Source organism: Amblyomma mixtum, chromosome 3, assembly GCF_055824585.1.
Source record: "Amblyomma mixtum isolate Tamu chromosome 3, ASM5582458v1, whole genome shotgun sequence".
Taxonomy (NCBI): domain Eukaryota; kingdom Metazoa; phylum Arthropoda; class Arachnida; order Ixodida; family Ixodidae; genus Amblyomma; species Amblyomma mixtum.
Window position 1 is genome coordinate 288,558,789 of NC_143014.1, and position 18,266 is coordinate 288,577,054.

Sequence of the window (18,266 nt, forward strand, 5' to 3'; positions counted from 1 at the left end):
CCATCGCCAAACTCACGTGAAATTACTCAAAATTAGAAAAATGCGTACTATGTTGGTACTTGCCCGATTAGAAATTCCAGCAATGCCACTTTACAGATGTGAAACACCGGAAAGCCAACTCAATCGCAGTTGAAAAGAGTACTTTTGACGCTCGATATCTCGAACCAGAATGCCGATTCAGAAAATTTATAAAGTGGACACCCTTCGATGTAGACGGCCTTCAGTTCACGGCCGTCAATATAATCTTCTACAAAAGAAGCAGAATTTAAAATTTGCGTATTTGATTATGAATAACTATTTGTCTATTAATTTAGATTTCTCAGTTCAGGTTTCACGAGTCACTTCTGCTATGCTGTGAAATCCAACTGCGCAGACCACACCCACCTATCTCTCACGGTTTTTAAAGTAAATCTGTGTAAAGACAGCGAAAAATCACCCTGCACACTGTAGCGGCCTTTATTTACAAGAGATGACTGGTTGTTAAGGCCGGTTAGAGCGGGCAAGGGCAGGTCCGGTCCCAGAACAGTTGATGCTTTTGCCGCGCGTCGGTTCTGCTGCTTCAGCTGCCGATCGTCGTCTTCTCGCCTCGCGCCGCGCATCAGTTCTGTTGCTCCGTCTGCTAAGCGTAAGCATTTGCCCCCGGGGGAAAAAGAGCCTGGCGATTTAGGGAGTCCACAGGACGCAGGGGTCGTAATACGGCTTCAAACACGAAACGTGAACGGTCTCGCGCCCACGTCGTCGGAGATCGGATGATGGCGTCACGGGCTCAACGATTTAAGACGGGAGAAATGCGCTCAAGGACACGGTAGGGTCCGTGGTAGTTTGCCAGCAACTTGGTAGAGAGACCTGGTGCAGCAGAAGGCACACGGAGCCAAACAAGGGATTGCGGCTGAAAAGTGTCTGTGCTAGTGAGTGGTCGAAGCGGTATTTCTGGCGCCCTTGGTCGTCAGACGTGAATGACCGGGCGAGCTGGCGGCACTCTTCAGCGTGTCTGGAGGCTTCAGATACGGTTGTGGATGCCGACGAATCAGGATGGTACGGAAGAATAGTGTCGAGCGGCGAGGATGGTTCACGGCCGTATAGAAGGAAGAATGGTGAGAAACCAGTAGTGTTCTGCGCAGCGGTGTTGTAGGCATATGTGACAAAGGGGAGGACGACGTCCCAGTTAGAATGGTCTGCCGCCACGTACATTGACAACATGTCACCTAATGTTCGATTGAAACGTTCTGTGAAGCCGTTCGTCTGGGGATGATAGGCAGTAGTGGTGGGGCGAGTAATGTTGCATTGCTGCAGAAGAGATGAAACTACGTCTGACAGAAACACCCGCCCACGGTCGCTCAACAGTTCACGCGGGGCTCCGTGCCGAAGTATGAAATGGTGCAAGAGGAAGGCTGCAACATCCCGCGCCGTAGCAGCTGGGAGGGCGGCTGTTTCGGCGTACCGTGTCAGGTGGTCTACAGCGACGATGACCCAGTGGTTTCCTGCAGCAGTGTAGGGAAGTGGTCCATACAGGTCAATGCCAACTCGGTCAAATGGTCTGTATGGGCAAGGCAAAGGCTGCATAGGGCCGGTCGAATGGTGATGACCGAGCTTGCGGCGCTGGCAATCGGGGCAGGAACGGACGAATTTTCGTACGTAGTTATACATGCCGCGCCAGTAATAGCGGAGGCGAAGCCGGTTGTAGGTCTTAAAACCACCGCCGTGACCAGCTTGCGGGTCGCTATGAAAGGCTGCGCATATTTCTGAGCGTAAATGTCCAGGGATCACTAGGAGCGATTTGCGGCCATCAGAGAGATAATTTCGGCGGTACAAAATCCCATCATGAATAGTGAAGTGGGCAGCCTGACGGCGGATTGCGCGCGGTACCGGCACGACATAACGGTCTGAAAGATAGCGTACAAGAGAAGTGATCCAAGGGTCCTTGGACTGCTCGTTGGGCATATCGTCCAATGACAAGGAGGCGCAGTCGATGGCGGGAGGAGAGGCACTTTCATTGGCTAGAGGTGAACGAGACAAAGAGTCGGCGTCGTTATGCTTCCTGCCAGAGCGATAGATCACACGAATATCGTACTCTTGAAGGCTAAGGCCCATCGGGCGAGGCGGTCATTTGGGTCTTTTAGGGAGGACAGCCAGCATAGGGAATGGTGGTCCGTGACGACCGCGAATTAAGGCCGCCCGTACACGTAAGGCCGAAATTTCCCCATCGCCCAAACGATTGCCAAGCACTCTTTTTTCAGTTACTGAGTAGTTTTGCTCTGGCTTCGTCTGGGTGCGACTCGCGTATGCAACAACATACTCCGCATACCCCGGTTTGCGTTGAGCAAGAACAGCACCGATACCAACGCCACTGGCATCTGTGTGGATTTCAGTAAGAGAAGTGGTGGTGGTGGTGAAAAACTTTAATCAAAGAGAGCTTGAGGGTAAAAAAAAACCCTGCTGCATGGTCGGTATCCTTAGTCCGGGACACCGCATGACGAGGTCCCGTCTCGCGCCCGCTTGACCAGAGCCCTTTGGGACTCCAGTGTGGAGCAGTTGAGGAGGGCAGTCTCCCATGCCTCTCGGGTGGGGGTGGGGGAGGGGGGAAGGTGAGGATTCTGAGTACATGCCCACACCATGTGAAAGATATCGCAGATCTCTCCACAGTGCGGGCAGCGCCCATCTGTATTCGGATCTAAGTGTTTTGCTATTGCAGGACAGAGAAGGGTTCCTGTCTGCAGGCGCCGCAGAGTTCGCTCCTCCGCCTTACTCAGCCCCTTGGCAGGTGCCGGGTAGAGACGGTGGCTGTCGCAATAATAAATTAGGATTTCGCGGAACCGCAGAAGCAGTTTATGAGCTTCTGAGCCATGAGAGCTAGGATGAGGAGCCCGGTGTGTGAGCGCTCGGGCGGCCGCATCAGCGGCCTCGTTGCCTCGTAGACCCTGGTGGCCAGGAGCCCAGATCACTTTTGTGCGATTTGGATCGGCGAGAGCGCGTCTTAGAATTTGCGAGGCAAGAGGTGATATTTCGCCTGCAAGATAAGGTTCACAGGCCCGGCGAGAGTCTGTGATAACCGTTTTCGATTTTGGATCGGCGGCAGCGAGAGCTATTGCGACTTCCTCCGCTCGTGTTGAATTTGGGGCCCGAAAAGATAGCCCATCGACATTCATTCCCCGGTGGACTACGGCAGCCGTGAAGAATCCCGCGGGCGACGGCCCTGTGATGTCCACGTAATAGACGCCCTCTTTATAGCCATATTGCCTCTCAAGCGTGCGAACCCGCGCTTGTCGTCTGCCTTCATGTGAAGCCATGTCCATGTTACGCGGGAGCGGAGCAACCAAGAGCATGTGGCGCCACAGCACCTGGATGTTCTCCGTCCCCTCTGGTATGCATGTGTGTTGGATGTGTAAGCGGTTTAGCAGGCGGCGCCCAGGCACCGTCTGCGATAGCCGCGTATATTGGTTCACGAGGTGAGCCTCCCGCAACTCCTGATAGGAGTTTACCACTCCCAACGCCTTCAGTTTGGCGTTGGAGGTAGCCACCGGGAGGTCCAGTGCTCGTTTTGTTGCCTTCCTGATGGTGGCGTCAATGCGCTCGTCTTGTTGTTTGGTGGTGCGTAGGTACGGCACGGCGTAGAGGATCCGGCTGGTCACGTAGGTATAGGCGAGCCGTAGCGCGTCCCTGCCCCGCAGACCACCCCGCTTGTTGGAAACACGGCGGATCATGCGCCCTACCTGTTCACCTATGCTCTTGAGTTTCGCTATAGTAGAGTCCGGCCTAAGTTTGTTATTGATGAACAGACCCAGGATCCGGAGCTCCGCCACTTCTCTGATGGGACCGCCCGACAGAGATATGTGTAGAGACGTGTTGTCCTTGTGGTTTGTCCTGACGTGTAGAAGCTCTGATTTGGCGGGAGCACATTGGAGACCACAGTCGGCAGCATATGCTTCGACTATGGAGGCGGCCTGCTGAAGGCGGTCCTCCATCTCCCCAAGGCTCCCCTCGGTGGTCCAGATTGTAATGTCGTCTGCGTAGAGTGCCTGTTTTATGCCATCCACCTGAGCCAGTCGGCCGGGCAGGTGCATCATGGCGATGTTGAAAAGGAGCGGTGATAACACCGCCCCCTGTGGTGTACCTCGTGTACCCATAGAGTACGGGCCGTATTCCTCGTCCTCGATCCGGAGGAGTGCCTGACGCGCAGAGAGGAAGTCTCTGACATAGGCGAAGACCTTCGCCCCGCAGTTAGTGGCGTTCAAGTTAGAGAGTATGGTGCCATGTTTAACATTGTCAAACGCCCCCTTAAGATCGAGGGCGAGAATGGCCTTGTCGTTTTGTTGCATGGCTGTGGGTCGTATTATGTCCCTGTGTAGTTGGAGTAGGACATCCTGTGCAGACATGTGCGGGCGGAACCCGAACATAGTGTCTGCAAAGAGGCCCTTACCCTCCATGTATGGAGAGAGGCGATCCCGAACCATCGTCTCCATGAGCTTTCCCACACACGAGTAAGAACGTAAGCCGATGAAACTGCGAAGTTCCTTCATCGTAGAGGGCTTCGGAAACTCAGAGACAGCACGAAGCTTTGCTGGGTCTGGAAGGACACCCTGTTTCGACACGACGTGGCCCAAAATCGTCAACTGACGAGCAGCGAAGCGACATTTCTTTAAATTGAGTTGAAGCCCGGCTGCCGCGAGGCATCCCAAAACTTGCTCCAGGCGAACGAGGTGCGTCTGGAAATCTGGGAACAACGATATCGTCCAAGTAACATAAGCATGTTTTCCATTTCAGGCCACGCAGTATCGTGTCCATCATCCGCTCAAAAGTGGCAGGGGCATTGCATAGTCCGAAGGGCATGACGTTGAATTCATACAGCCCGTCAGGCGTCACAAAGGCTGTCTTGGAGCGGTCAGCGTCGGCCATCGGGACTTGCCAATAACCCGAACGTAGATCTAAAGAAGAAAAGAATTCAGCTCCCTGCAAGCAGTCAAGTGCGTCATCAATGCGGGGCAGCGGATAGACGTCTTTGCGGGTGATTTTGTTCAGGCGCCGGTAGTCAATGCAAAAGCGGATATAGCCATCTTTTTTGGTGACAGGGACGACGGGGGAAGCCCAAGGACTGTGCGATGGTTGTATGACGCCCCTTTTTAGCATGCCATGTACCTGGGCGTCGATAACTTGGCGTTCGGTGGCCGAGGCGCGATATGGGCGTTGGCGCAACGTCGAATGGGCGCCAGTGTCGATCCGATGGGTAACAGCTGAGGTGCGGCCCAAATGATGGTGGGAGAAGTCAAACGATGACCGAAACTTATTTAGCAGGGCCGCAAGCTGGGTCTTCTGCGGTCGCGAAAGATTCGCATCGATTGGGCGCTCGTAGACGGCTTCGGGAGCGGGATCAGGAGACGGTGGGGAAGAAGTAAGTGAAGACACTTGCATGCGGCAGGGGTCATCATCATAAGGGTCCCAGGCGATGATGGAGGCGAAAGGCTGGACACGTCCCAGGCATTCACCGCGAAGAAGAGTAGAGGGGCACAGGAATGGATTCTACAGAGGCAAGGCGCTGCAGCCGGCTGAGACGGTAAGCACGGCGAATGGCAGGGGTAGACAATGGCGAGAAGCGAAGGAGTCGGACGCGATAAAGATGACAGGGCCGTTGGATGCAGAGTCGCAATGAACACAGACGAGCACAGCAGAGCACGGCGGGATCACGACGTCATCAGCCACAGTCAACTTGGAGCACGGGTTAGTGGAAGCGCTCACCGAGGCGTCGCCGAAGGGAAGAAGGGCGACTTCGGAACGAGTGCAGTCGATGACAGCTTCATGTTGCGAGAGAAAGTCCTACCCTAAGATGACGTCGTGAGACGGCGATGCGAAGACGATGAATTCAACAACGTACAGAACGTCCTGAATAGTAACTCGAGCTGTACAGGCCCCCAAAGGCGCGATAATTTGCGAATTAGCGGCGCGAAGCATAAAACCAGATAGCGGAGTCATCACTTTTCGTAACTGGCGGCAAAATTTTGCACTGAGTACAGATACAGCAGCACCGGTGTCAATAAGCGCGAAAGCATCGGTGCCTTCCACAGAAACGGTGATCAGATTGGCCGGAGAAAGTCGAGGTCTTGAGCTTGGCGACGAGCACGCAGTTCTTGCCTCCGGAACTGCGGGCACTAGTTTTCCGAAGGGGAAGAGGGACGACGGCGCATCGGGGAAGCCGAGCGGCGACGCTGAGATGGAGAACGGCGGCGAATAGAGGGGCTGTAATCGGAGGAACCAGTGGTCTCAGAAGGCGAAGTGCGGCGTTTTAGTTTTTAACGACCTCGCCCAATGCCTCTTTTTTTCTTTGAATTAACAGTGGTTGCCGTGCAGTGACATTTCTGAGCAGAAATGCTTTGTAACTGTGTTATATTAACGAAGTAGCAATGACATAACTAAAACACATTTACTGTTTACCTGGCGACTTTTCATTAGTGGAGACGTCTTTGCATATGCATGTCATTTTTCGCTCCGATACCATTGGTTCCAAAGCCATGCTAGGAGTTTCTCCTTTTACGTGATGCACAGTTTGAACTGCGCGCCTTCTTTGAAGTTTTGTGTAATGTCGCGTAATGCAGCATTTTATGGTATATAAACGCAGTTAATTACAAGCCCTGCTTTCCATCAGATGCTGATCATGATGCTGAATGAATAGTTTTCTTGACTCAAGTTTTGAATCACAATGATGATGATGATAACTATAATGCCTAGACCAACGCTTTATATTAGGCGTCTCGCTCAAGCTACCTCGGCCGAAAACAAAATGTAATCGGTACCAACAAATCAATACACAAAACAATCAACAACCTCAGCACAGGCTACGATGTTGACTCATGTATCACAATCTAGCACCATCTGTTGGCAGCCAGTAGTCACCACTATCTCAGTGGGGACATACCCGGGTAACTGATACCAAACACTTTCCAACCAACACCAAAGGGCTTGGCAGAGGGCACCTTCACCTTCAGGTACGCGCCACCAAGGAACAACGCATCGGTCCGCGCATTCATATCGGCGCTGCCCTACACCAGGACGATAGCACTGGCTCTATGTTTGCAGCTACAGCCTTATATCGGGAGGGCTTTCCACTGAACGTCACTAGCCACAATGGTCGCACACACAGGTAGACCAGCGACATGGAGGAAGGAAAACACAAGAGGCGCGCTCGTTATCCGAGCTGCACGCCAAAAAGTGTGCCGGAAGTCCCGCGCTTTCGCAAGGAATACTGGGAATCTTCAGCCCACGGCGCAGCCAATAGTAACGCCGGGAGCAGCGGCGTCGTCTGCTGCATTGTCTGCTGCGCACGCACAAGCGCGCTGAGACGGCGGTCTACTTTGCCGCCGTCTCAGCGCGCTTTACCTTCGACCAGACCCTTGCACCCTATGCAGCACACAACCGATACTACCAACCACATATACGTCGACAGTCAAAGGAAATATGGTTGCTCAACGCCCGTTCTTCCGAGCCTTCACAAGCACACCGCGTCGAACTACCTGCATGAGACCTCCCAGGTCTCCGTACGCATTGACGCCCGGATATTCAGCACAAGGAACCTTACCCTCTATGTATAGGCCGCTCGCACACAGCTAGAGGAAGACCACCGGCGCCGCTTCGAACTTAGCCCGTACAAATCGGACCACCTTAATTAATAATGCTCTATAGCATTACAATGGTTGCTGTGGAGGAATGTGGCGAGAGCCGTCGATATGCAAAATGCAGCCTAGTGGACGGGAGGAAAAGCGGCAGCCAGCGGGCGAGGAAGGGTGCTACGCAAGGGAGGAGAAAGATGGAGGGAGTCAGAGAAAGGCATGAAGACGGGCGATGGTATGCGGAGGAGCTCTGCGCACGTGTAAAGGAGACAGAAATGGGAGAGTTGGGAGGTAAGATCAGGAAGAAAGAAGAAAAAAAGGTGAGGGAGGCACGGCGCGAGCAGGCGCGTCGTTCGCCTCTCGTGCCTTGACTTGGATGTGCGACATAGATGGAGCCGGTTCCTTGTACTTCAACCGATGTAGGAGAAGATCGACGACGCAACAAGGCTAAAGCCCCTCGCGACAGGTGTGCGGTGCAAACTGACGAAGAACGGCAATGTCGTATGGCTGCCGCATCCTCTACGACGTGAATACCGGAACTTTCGTTCCCACAAATTTACCTTGGGGAGCCACATAACATGAATGGAGTAGAGGCCTTAAAGGGGCTGCGAAGCACTGCTTGAGGGGATACTGGCTATACTTCAGGTGGATTCTTCATGTCACACAGATGGTGACTTAAAAAGAATGACAGGAATCGATGCACAGGAACGGGAGTTATTCAATGAAGAAATTTCAAAATACAAGCAAACAAAACGCTGCCCTCAACTCGATTTTGGCGGGGCTACCCACTCCTATTTCGCTCTCCCAATGACGGCACCTGGCGCAACCAATCAAAACAGCCTGCCAGAGCACGTCGCGGAAGTTTGCACTCCATGGTTGCCTACTCTCTGTAACTCGTTCTTGCTGAGACTGGCAGCGTCGTTTCCATGCCAGAGCCCCTGGTGGTGTATTTTTACTCTACTTGCTTTGCAGGGCTTCTATCCAAGACAAAAAAGTTGTTTTTGTTGATCTAATATAAAACACCGACAGGCGACAAAATGTGTGTCTATTTATTCACACATTTTGCAGTAAATTTACTGTTTGTCCAATCATCAGCTCACGCCAGGTGATGTCATATCCGCTGCTAAAACCCGCCACTGTGTGGGGACACCATCAGAAGCATGAATTTGTTTTTGAGAGGACATTAAAATATTAAAAAACGGAATATACGCGGTATTACCGACGCAAATAGCATCTTTGTAACTCACTGTATGCGATCAACAGGCAAAACAGTCAACTAAGTTTGTGTTTCTGGGCCCCTTTAACTATTAACTATGCCGTGCCGTGAATGTAGGCGTACGGATGCGTCGAGGTGCTACTCCGGAACATGTGTTTTACGTGGCGATGAAAGTTATGGGCTACAGAGTTAGTCCATGGCAGTGTTTTTCAGGTACATGGATGTCATGAACGACATCACACGAACTCATTTGTCTGAGCGCTGGCTTTGTGGGGATGATGGTGTGGGGGTGTGGCACTTTTTATTAACAGCCTGTATTATAGGCGTTCAATAGGTTCTGGGCCAAGGTGACGAGGGCACGTTGCAAGTTCAGGTCCCGGGAGGCAAGCCAGATGGGCCATGGTGGGGGTGGCGGAAAAGGATAGGTGGGGGACTAGAAGGCTACGTAGCACTGTGTAAGGCAGTGTTCTATGTCTGCATATGTGTGTGGACAGTTTGGGCACTGAGGTGTGGAAGTGTGCCGGTACAGATAAAGTTTAGCTGGTGTATGTAGGAGATTAAACTGTATTCGGCGAAGAATCCGAGCTTCACGGAGCTATAAGGATGGGTGTGGTGGTGCTAAATCAGCTAAGTCCAATTTTTGCTCCATGTAGTATTCATCGACAGTGTGTATGTAAGCCCTGAGCGCCTGCTCCGTCGGTGGGCTCGTCCGTGGGATCCCCGGCGCCAGGTGTATACCCAATCAACCACTGTACGTCCAGCGGACGTACTATGTACGTCCCTTAACGGATGTACGGATATCCGTGGGAGATCCGCCGACCTCCGACGGATCTCCGAGGGACGTCCGACGGAGGTACATTTGTAACTGGAAAGATCTCCCACGGACATCCTATACGGATATCCGCGGATATCCGCCGCGGACCTAAAGAGGACATTGGCATGTTGCAGGCCTTGGTGACTGCAGCCACTAATATAACTGTCATATACTAAATGAGTTTATATACAAGCCCACAAAGTGTTTTATATCAGGCACAGGCCTCATCGTAGATCAAATGCATATGCCTATAGGAAGCAACCAAACACAAAGCAAGTTGTCTTAAAATCAAACAATTTTATTAAAGGCTTCAACGCATGCTTTCAACCTTCAAGAAGCATTCTTCACGCTTGACACTGGAAGAGGTCCCATGCAATAGGACGGGTTACTGTATGCAGGTTGTATTCTCATGTTGAATCTGTTGTAAAAAAGTTTTTCCCTGGAAAACAAACAAAAATGCAAAAATACTGTCACTGAAAGGGTACATGATTTTTGCAATTCAAGATACTGCCACTGAAGATCATAATAAAAAATACCATAGCTAAAACATACCTGCTGACTATGTCACACATTCGCAACCATCAATTGCACGAAATGTCCACACACGTGCTGCAAAGGAAAAGATGAAGAGTGCATGAAGGGAGCTGATAATTTCAACACACTTTGAACTTACATGTAGACCAATGCTCTGCAGCGCAAGCTACAACACGGTTGCTCTGAATGGGCTGGTCACGTCCGTGCAGCAACCCTGAGGGAACAAGTGGACAGGTTGTGAGTGGGCAACATGCACTTACACTGCAACTTATACATACCTGTTGACACTACGATGTGGCACATTTGCAACAATCAATTGCACGAGTTGTCCACATACACGCTGCAAGGAAAAGGATGAAAAATTAATTTAAACGCAAATTACTGTGCTGTAGATGGCTGGAAACATCCATTTGACAAGCCTAGTGTTGAAACAAGTTGATAAGCTGTGAAGGTAGACGAATTTTACATTATTTTCAACCTACCTGCACTTTCCATGGCATGACATAATTTAGGCACCAATACACTCCGCAGGCGGGCCACATACACACCGCAAAGACAGTAAGAAAATAAGAAATCAGTCGCGAAGCACCGCAAAACACACACAGCCCCGACATTATCCTTTTCGTGCGTTCTGTTTTATCGCTATTAAGAACTTACGTACAACTGCCTTAAGATTCACACCATGCATGTGTACACCTCGTCTCAATTTTTTTCGTAGTGTAGAACGAGAGAGGCGCGATGCACTGGCTTACGGAGCTTCGCGACAGGCTCGCGAACGCGGGCAAACACGTTTGCGGCAGCTACCGCATCGTACTTGTAACTTCCACTCCAGTGCAAACAATTAAGTTGTGCAAGTGAGCATAATATGCTACAGCATTTTGCTCATCCCACGGCAACATCATCAAAGTAATCTTCAAGCACAGTTACTTACTTGCAAGTTATAACACGCCGCTTCTTTCATCCGAGGCAACAAAGAGTCGGGTGCAGTACGACGTCAGGGCTATTTCACGAAAGCTTCTGGTGCAGAAGAAGGTCTTGTCGAGCACATAGGTTATTGATCACATTTATAGCACAGCCAAGCAACCGCAGAACAAACAAACCGCATACTGTAGCAAAAATAAAGGTCGAAAGAAGCACGATGCCACGAAAAACTACGCAAAGATCGCACCGTTGTGCACCGTGCCGCCCGCGCCGGAACTGGTGGCTGACGGATTGGATTGGATCGACTTTAAGTAGTGTCGTCCTGCCGCGGCTTCTGGCAGGAGTTTAGTTTTCATGGAAGGCAGCATGCCTCGGTTACCTCGGCGGAATGCTGGAAGAGAAAAGGGCATTGATAGCAGAAAGTCACGCAATTAGTTTAATTCAGGTTCTTTCATATCAGCACCATATTCGAGTGATGTTAATTGATTAATCCGAATATGCAACTAATTGCCGGTATAAAAATTTGATCGGCTGAATTTGTCGTTTGCAAAATAGAATTTCTTTTCATTTTTTTATGTGACGAAAAACAAAATATGCATGTGACGTCGTAAGTTCACATCCCTACAGGCATATTCACGGATACCCGTCGGACATCCGTCCGCGGATATCCGCCAGCCATCCGATAACGAACGTCCTTCGGACATACTCCGAATCTCCGATGCGTATGTCCGGATATGGACGTCCGTAGGCATGCCCTACGGACATCCCCACCTGGCACTGGAGATTCGGATCTTAATCGTACGTACTACGGATATCCGTGGTTGACTGGGTAGTATCGAAGGCAAGCTGGTGAGCCAGATCATTGCCGGGGATGCCCATATTACCAGGGATCCACCGAAGGGTCACCGGTCGTGGGCTTAATGCTAACAGGGCGGCATCTAAGGCCGATCAGCTAGGGAAAGGGGGGGCTCTTTCATAGAAGGCACGCAGAGCTGCCTGCGAGTCTGTATATAGACAACGTATTGCGGTGCAGGGGCTAGGGTGGTAAAGTGTGTAATGGCATCGGCGATCCCGTGGATTTCTAGGGCGAGCGTGGAGGGTGGGGAGGTGTATGGACCGGTTGTGTGAGTGGTGGTTGTAGAGAGGAAAGGGTGGAGGAAGAAGGCTGTTGTGGAGCCCGCCGTTTCGGTGAGACAGGCGTCTGTGTAGGCCACCGCCGCAGTGTCCAAAGGTGGCTTGTGGTTGTATGCGTATGCTTGGCAGCGGCCTGCGTGTCTGTGCGCGGACATGTTGCGTGGAATGGGTGCGAGGCGGAGGTTAGGGGGGTAGATCGGAGACTGCGGTGGGTCTGGGAAAGATATGGGTGTGTAGGGAGTCTGGGATAGTGTCCACCGCCCAACTGATGAACTGGACAGGCGGATGATTTGTCTCTCCCGGTGGAGGTTAAGGAGGGCTGGAAGGAGATGGAAAAGGCCTGTTCTGTACAGGGTGTCTGTAGAAGCTTGAGGGGGGAGTCCTAGTGTTGCTTTGTATAGTGTATTGAGGGCTCGGATTAGTTTGTCTTGTTGTGTACTTGTAAGGAGGCAGTAAGGGATATAATATAGAAATTTGTTCAGGGCCAGCGCTTGAGCAAGGCGGCTGGTATGTGTCTAAGAGAGGCCGGCATGTTTGAAGACTACGCGGCGGAGTAAGATGTGTAATTGAGTGGCATGTGCGTATGGACTGATTGATGGCAGAGGTGAAAGTGTTGGAGGTCAGTGGCAACAAGAGTCGACACGGGGGATGCGTTGTCCGGCTAGGGTGAGGGAGATGGAGGGGTTCATCGTACGTTGATATTTACTGCGTGTTATGAGTAGAAGTTCAGATTTCTCCGGAGCGGGTTGCAGGCCCGATTGGGAGAGGTGTGAGGAAATGGTGTTAAGTGCCTGTTGGAGTGTAGTTTGGACCTCTCCCGGTGAGCCAGTGGTGACCCACAAGGTGAGATCGTCTGCATAGAAGAGGAAATGGATGTCGGGAATATCGGCTAGGGCCCAGGCGAGAGGGACCATGCCTAGGTTGAACAGAATGGGAGAGAGGACGGCACCCTGCATGTGGAGTGCCACGAGTGAGTGGAATGGGGTGAGACAGTTTGTAGATAGGGGATACGAGCGGAGCGGTGGGAGAGGAAAGCTCTTATGTAGTTGTATATACATGTTGTGTCTCTATTGCGTGACAGCTAGTATGGTGAGGATGTGGTCGGGTGATATGTAGTCGAAAGCCTTGCATATGTCAACTGTTATTAAGGCTTTGACCTGCGCAGCGTCTGGAGCATTTGTGTTAAAGAAGGTGTGTTGAAGGAGAAGGAAAAGGTCTTGGGTGGATAGTGCTCGACCAAAGCCAATGAGGGTGGGGGGGAGATAGTCGGTGGCCTGAAGACGGGAAGTGAGGCGGACAAGCACCATGTGCTCCATGAGCTTGCCCGAGCAGGAAGTGAGGGAAATAGGACGGAGGTTATTGATGGAGGAGGGTTTATTGGGTTTCGGTATGAATGAGACCACGGACAATGTGCAGTCCACTGGAAGGGTGTCAGAAGTCCAGGCGTCATTGATGACAGTAAGAAGAAATGTTTGGGCTTCGGGGGGAAGGTTCTTGAGAGTTGTGTATGTGATTTTGTCTGCAACGGGGGCAGAGTGTTTGTTACAACGTGTGAGTGCTGTGTCAAGTTCTGTGTGTGCGAAGGGGACGTCTAGTGTGGGAAGGGCTGAGCCATGATATGGTGAGTTTAAAGAGGATTGTGAGGGTGGGAAATAAAGTTGTTGGAGGTTAGTGAAAACCTTTGTTGGAGTATGGGATGCGAAGAGGCGTTCGAGAGTTGCTGTGGGATGAGTAAGATCCGAGAAGGGATCGGAGGAGGTACCATGATGATTTTTTATGTAAAGTTCCGTCTAAGCGGTCGCATGTTCGTGTCCAGTGTTCAGTGTCGAGGTCTTGCAGTGGGAGATAATGTTGTTGCGGAGTGCTTGTATTCTGTCGCGGAGCTGTGTGTTGTTTGGTTGTGTAGCTAATGCACGTTGGAGATGTTTTCTCCACTTCCACAGTCGTAGAAGGTGAGGATCAGTGTTGTCACGGGAGGTAGGATTGGAAATTTCACGTGTGGCCTGCGACTGGGTGTTTCTCAGATCAACGACCCATGAAGTGTGGTCGGAGGGATGAGACAGGGGTGGGGTAAGAACCGGCGAAAGTCTGACCACGAATTTTTTCGCACCTTCGCCCTGCGGTGGGGGATGTTTTATGGGTATGTTGATAACAAGGATGGAATGGTCACTAAGTAGGTATGTGTCAGTATTGTGCCAAGTCACATGTGGAATGTGTAGAGCGAAGGTCACGTCGGGTGTGGTGTCTCTGTGATAGAAGGAACCCTGCCTAGTGGGGCCTAAAAAGTCATTCAGCAAGGAGTAGTGTCGAGAGGATATGTGATTGTGGAGTAATCGCCCTGCTTTGTGTGTGGTTGTAGCTCCACTGTGTGTGCGGTGCGTTGAAGTCGCCTGCCACAAGGAGCGGGAAGTGATGGTTTGGAGGAAGTCGAAAAGGTGGGGTAGGAGAGAAAGTTGTTTGGGGAGGGGTTGTAGAAGTTAACAAGAATGGTGGAAGGGGATGTAGGTGCAAGGAAGATCTCGATGGCAACTGGATGCTGTGTGAGTATAGCAGGAATTTGGAGGACTGAGAATTTGAGGTCTCGTCGGATATATGTTAAGACCAGTGGTGTTCGATCCGTAGAACTCGGATGAATCGCTCTGTATCCCGGGAGGGTGTGTTCGCCTCTGGTTTTCTAGAGTAGGAGACAAGACGGGGGGGGGAGGGGGGAGGGTGAGGACATGTTGGGAAAGGGGCATACGTGCAGTGCGAATGCATCAGCAGTTCCACTGGAGAAAGCTATGGAATGGGGGCGTGTCATAGTCTGATGTGTCTTCGGGGTTGGGGATCTGAAGACGGCCACAGGGCTTTTTCTTTTTGCGGAGTGGGGAGTCAGATGGTGAGGACAGGGCTGTAAGTGTATTATTATTAATATTATTTACTTCTTTTTCTCTGAAACCAAATACCTAGTGATCCTTTAGAATTGACACAGAGTATTTTATGTGCTGCATGGGACCCTTGCTTTGCTGAAGAGAGGGAGACTAATGAATACAGGAGAGGTCTGCTTGGTTGTTTTCCTAGCAAGCGACTCCAGGTGAGGGTGAAAGAAGAGAAGAGGGTGAAAAAGAGAGGAAAAGGGAAAAAATAAAGGGTGAAAGTTTAAGTCAAGCTTGCTCAACACTCATGCACTCACAAACACACATAATTATCAAAGGGTGTCCACCAAACCCATATCCCTAAGAAAAACTAATAACGCTTTTGTCCCTTGCGCAGCAAAGCCACATCACTGCAGGGTCCAAGAACATGCTCTAGGTGCATGGGGCCATCCTGACGGAGTCCTAACATATGTGCTTTGCGCACACGCACATACACACACAAACACACACGCACACGTGCACACACACCCCACGGTAGGTTTTGAATTGCTGTGAAAGGAGGTTAAACTGCTAACTCAGTAAAGAAAACACCTACCATACTCTACACCCAAGTGGCAATCGAGCAGTGGTGGCACTTGCAACAGAGAAGCTTCATCTACTGATGTCTTAGGCTACTCGGTCACATTCGAAGGTTCTTTTTATTGTTGTCGCATAGAGTATCAGGAACCTCCCTGACCCCCTCCTGCCTTACTTGAGAGGGCCGAATTCAGCGATCTCGGCATATGGCCCCACACCACCATCAGTCTCTTACTCCACCTGCACATAAAAATTCCAGACGGCACACAAGTCAAGAAAGGACAAGCAGTCAGGAGGTCGAACTTGCACAGGATATCTATTCTGAGCTAAAATGCACTGTTCCCTAAACAGCGACCTCGCTGAAAGCGGCTATTGGACGTGTTTATCGACCATGCGGCTTTCCAACCTCCTAAAGAGTCTTATTAACAGGAAAAGTTCACACTCAATTCCGAGGTGTTTCATCACAGGCAGAAATCTTATAACGTAAGGTGCGATCTCAATGTCCTTTTTAAGTGACTGCTGATGTAGGCTGTGTGCCAAACGAACATGGCGTCATAACAAAACACAAGAAATTAGAGATCACTGCGGCGACCCACATTGGTCGAATGTGAAAGCATCGACGCCTCTTTGGCACTCATCGCCTATCTATCATTTTCTTTTTGTTTGTTAATTTATCTACTGAGTTAGTGTAATTATCGCATGTTTTAATTAAACATTGATTTATTTACTCTAACTATAACTTCTTTTATCTCAAACATTTTAGTTTTTGAAATTTGGCGCTTTGGTTGCTTTCTCGTCCACGTACTCTCCCCGCCCAGGCTATTCAACCGTCCAATGGTTTTCGCTGATAATGAATTAAACTATTTAATCTATGCCAATGAAACTTTATGTCCAATTAATTATCACTCAAATACATTTCAATTCATTTCAAACTTTATTTTCAATATTTTGCCTATTTTCCAACTATTTTGCCATCTGCACTGTTTTCCCGTTCACTTACTATACCGACGTCTGCGCTATTTCGATGTTCTTTCAATATTTTTTGCTCTAAATTAATTACCTAATCATCCTATTGATATAATTTCTTTTTTCGCAGCATCCTCACATCATTGTTTTTCAATTACAGCCACTCGTTTCATGCTACCTCTTTTGAGAATGTCACAACTGCTGCGGACACGTTTTGCAGACACGACCCCGCGGACATAGCCTAGAAATGCTTGTGCATTAAAATTGCGTTGTTCAAAAGTTTCTCGTTGCTCGCACATGTACCAATTTACTGATCATGGCACAAACGTCCCACTGGCTAGATGACACGTCCTAACTCGTAAGGTTAATGTTTGAAGTCTAAGGAAGGGTTTTGGGGTCTATTGAATCTAAATCTGCTGAACTCGCTTTAATACACTGGCGTCAAGAAAGGCTACGTAAGGCTGCAGGTGTATGGATAGAGGAAGTAATGACCGGTCAGAACCTTCGTCAGCAGGCTTTTGGAGAGATCGTAAGGTATTCTAGGCAAAGCAAACTGAGGAAATCGATTCTATCAGCACGAAATTTTCTCATGATTATCTACAGAAAAGACAAATGAGCATTTAGTCGCATTTAGCAGATAGCTCCTATTGAAAGCGCCCCATAAAAGGCACAAAAATTCTATGTAGCGCATTTACATCCTTCCTCGCACAATGCAGCATTTGCAAGTGTCACAACGCGACGTCGCAACGAAGATGTAGATTTGTGTCCCTACAGACACGAAGTGCTCTCACCTAATCAAAGCCTGCTTTTTTATCACATTATTTTTATCAGAGCAAAAGATGGCAACGATGTCAGCATAGTCCAGTCTTAATCTTACACTGTACTTGCAAGAAGCCACGATTAGCCGTGTTTTAGAAGAAACTATGCTACAGGTGGTGGAGATATATCACAGGGCTTACAAAGGTGGTGTAGAAGAGGTCATCTAAATGAAATAATTTTGGCAAGCTCTAGAGATGCATGCTGGAGGTGTGCAGGGGGGAGGGGTGACAGGCAAGTCAGTTTTAGGGTGACGGAAGGATGTCTTGTCTGTATATACCTGCCGATACAGGACAGCTTTTTCTCATAGTGGGCGCATGCGACGGTCCTGACGGTGCCTGCTTAAGTACTCTGCCTCGGAGAAATTCCCGACTTACACGAGCTTTAGGAGAGAGCTATTACTGCCGTGAAAGGATGTCCAAAACTGCTGAAGCTGAAGGATTTAGTAGGTGCAAAATCCATCAGCCTTTCTTCTTATGTACCTCATCACATAGATTCTAGCATATACATAGCCGATGTACACTAATTTTGAGTTCATTTTATATCGCGGCTGTTGCCGTAAGTTTATATCTTATTTCCTACGGACAGCTAATTACAATGTGTAAAGTCGAAACATATGGCACTGAGCAAATTTTGCAGTTTTTATATTATGCACTGCTATCACACATAAAAGTAAACAGCAAATTAAGGTTGAATAAGAGCTGTCTGTGTTCAGAAATTTTTTATAGCCTGAGCCCGTTTGAACCAGTTCGACACGATCAGAACTGGTTCAAACTGGAACGGAATGTCGCTCCAGAGCTGGACCCGGAACTGAACCTGAAAGGTGTGAACCTGAACAC

The 18,266-nt window shown here is 49.9% G+C and overlaps 1 long non-coding RNA gene across 2 annotated transcripts; it reads right to left on the reverse strand.

The window, feature by feature from the left end:
* Positions 1-9,710: 9,710 nt before the first annotated feature.
* On the reverse strand, positions 9,711-11,907 carry LOC149355107 (uncharacterized). Of its 2 annotated transcripts, XR_016289697.1 has the most exons (5): positions 11,091-11,907; positions 10,438-10,499; positions 10,299-10,373; positions 10,178-10,234; positions 9,711-10,064 (listed from the first exon to the last, which is right to left on the reverse strand). It is a non-coding gene; the product is annotated as an uncharacterized LOC149355107 (long non-coding RNA). The 2 variants fall into 2 exon arrangements; XR_016289696.1 differs by having other exon boundaries at positions 9,712-10,064; positions 10,299-10,499.
* Positions 11,908-18,266: the final 6,359 nt, after the last annotated feature.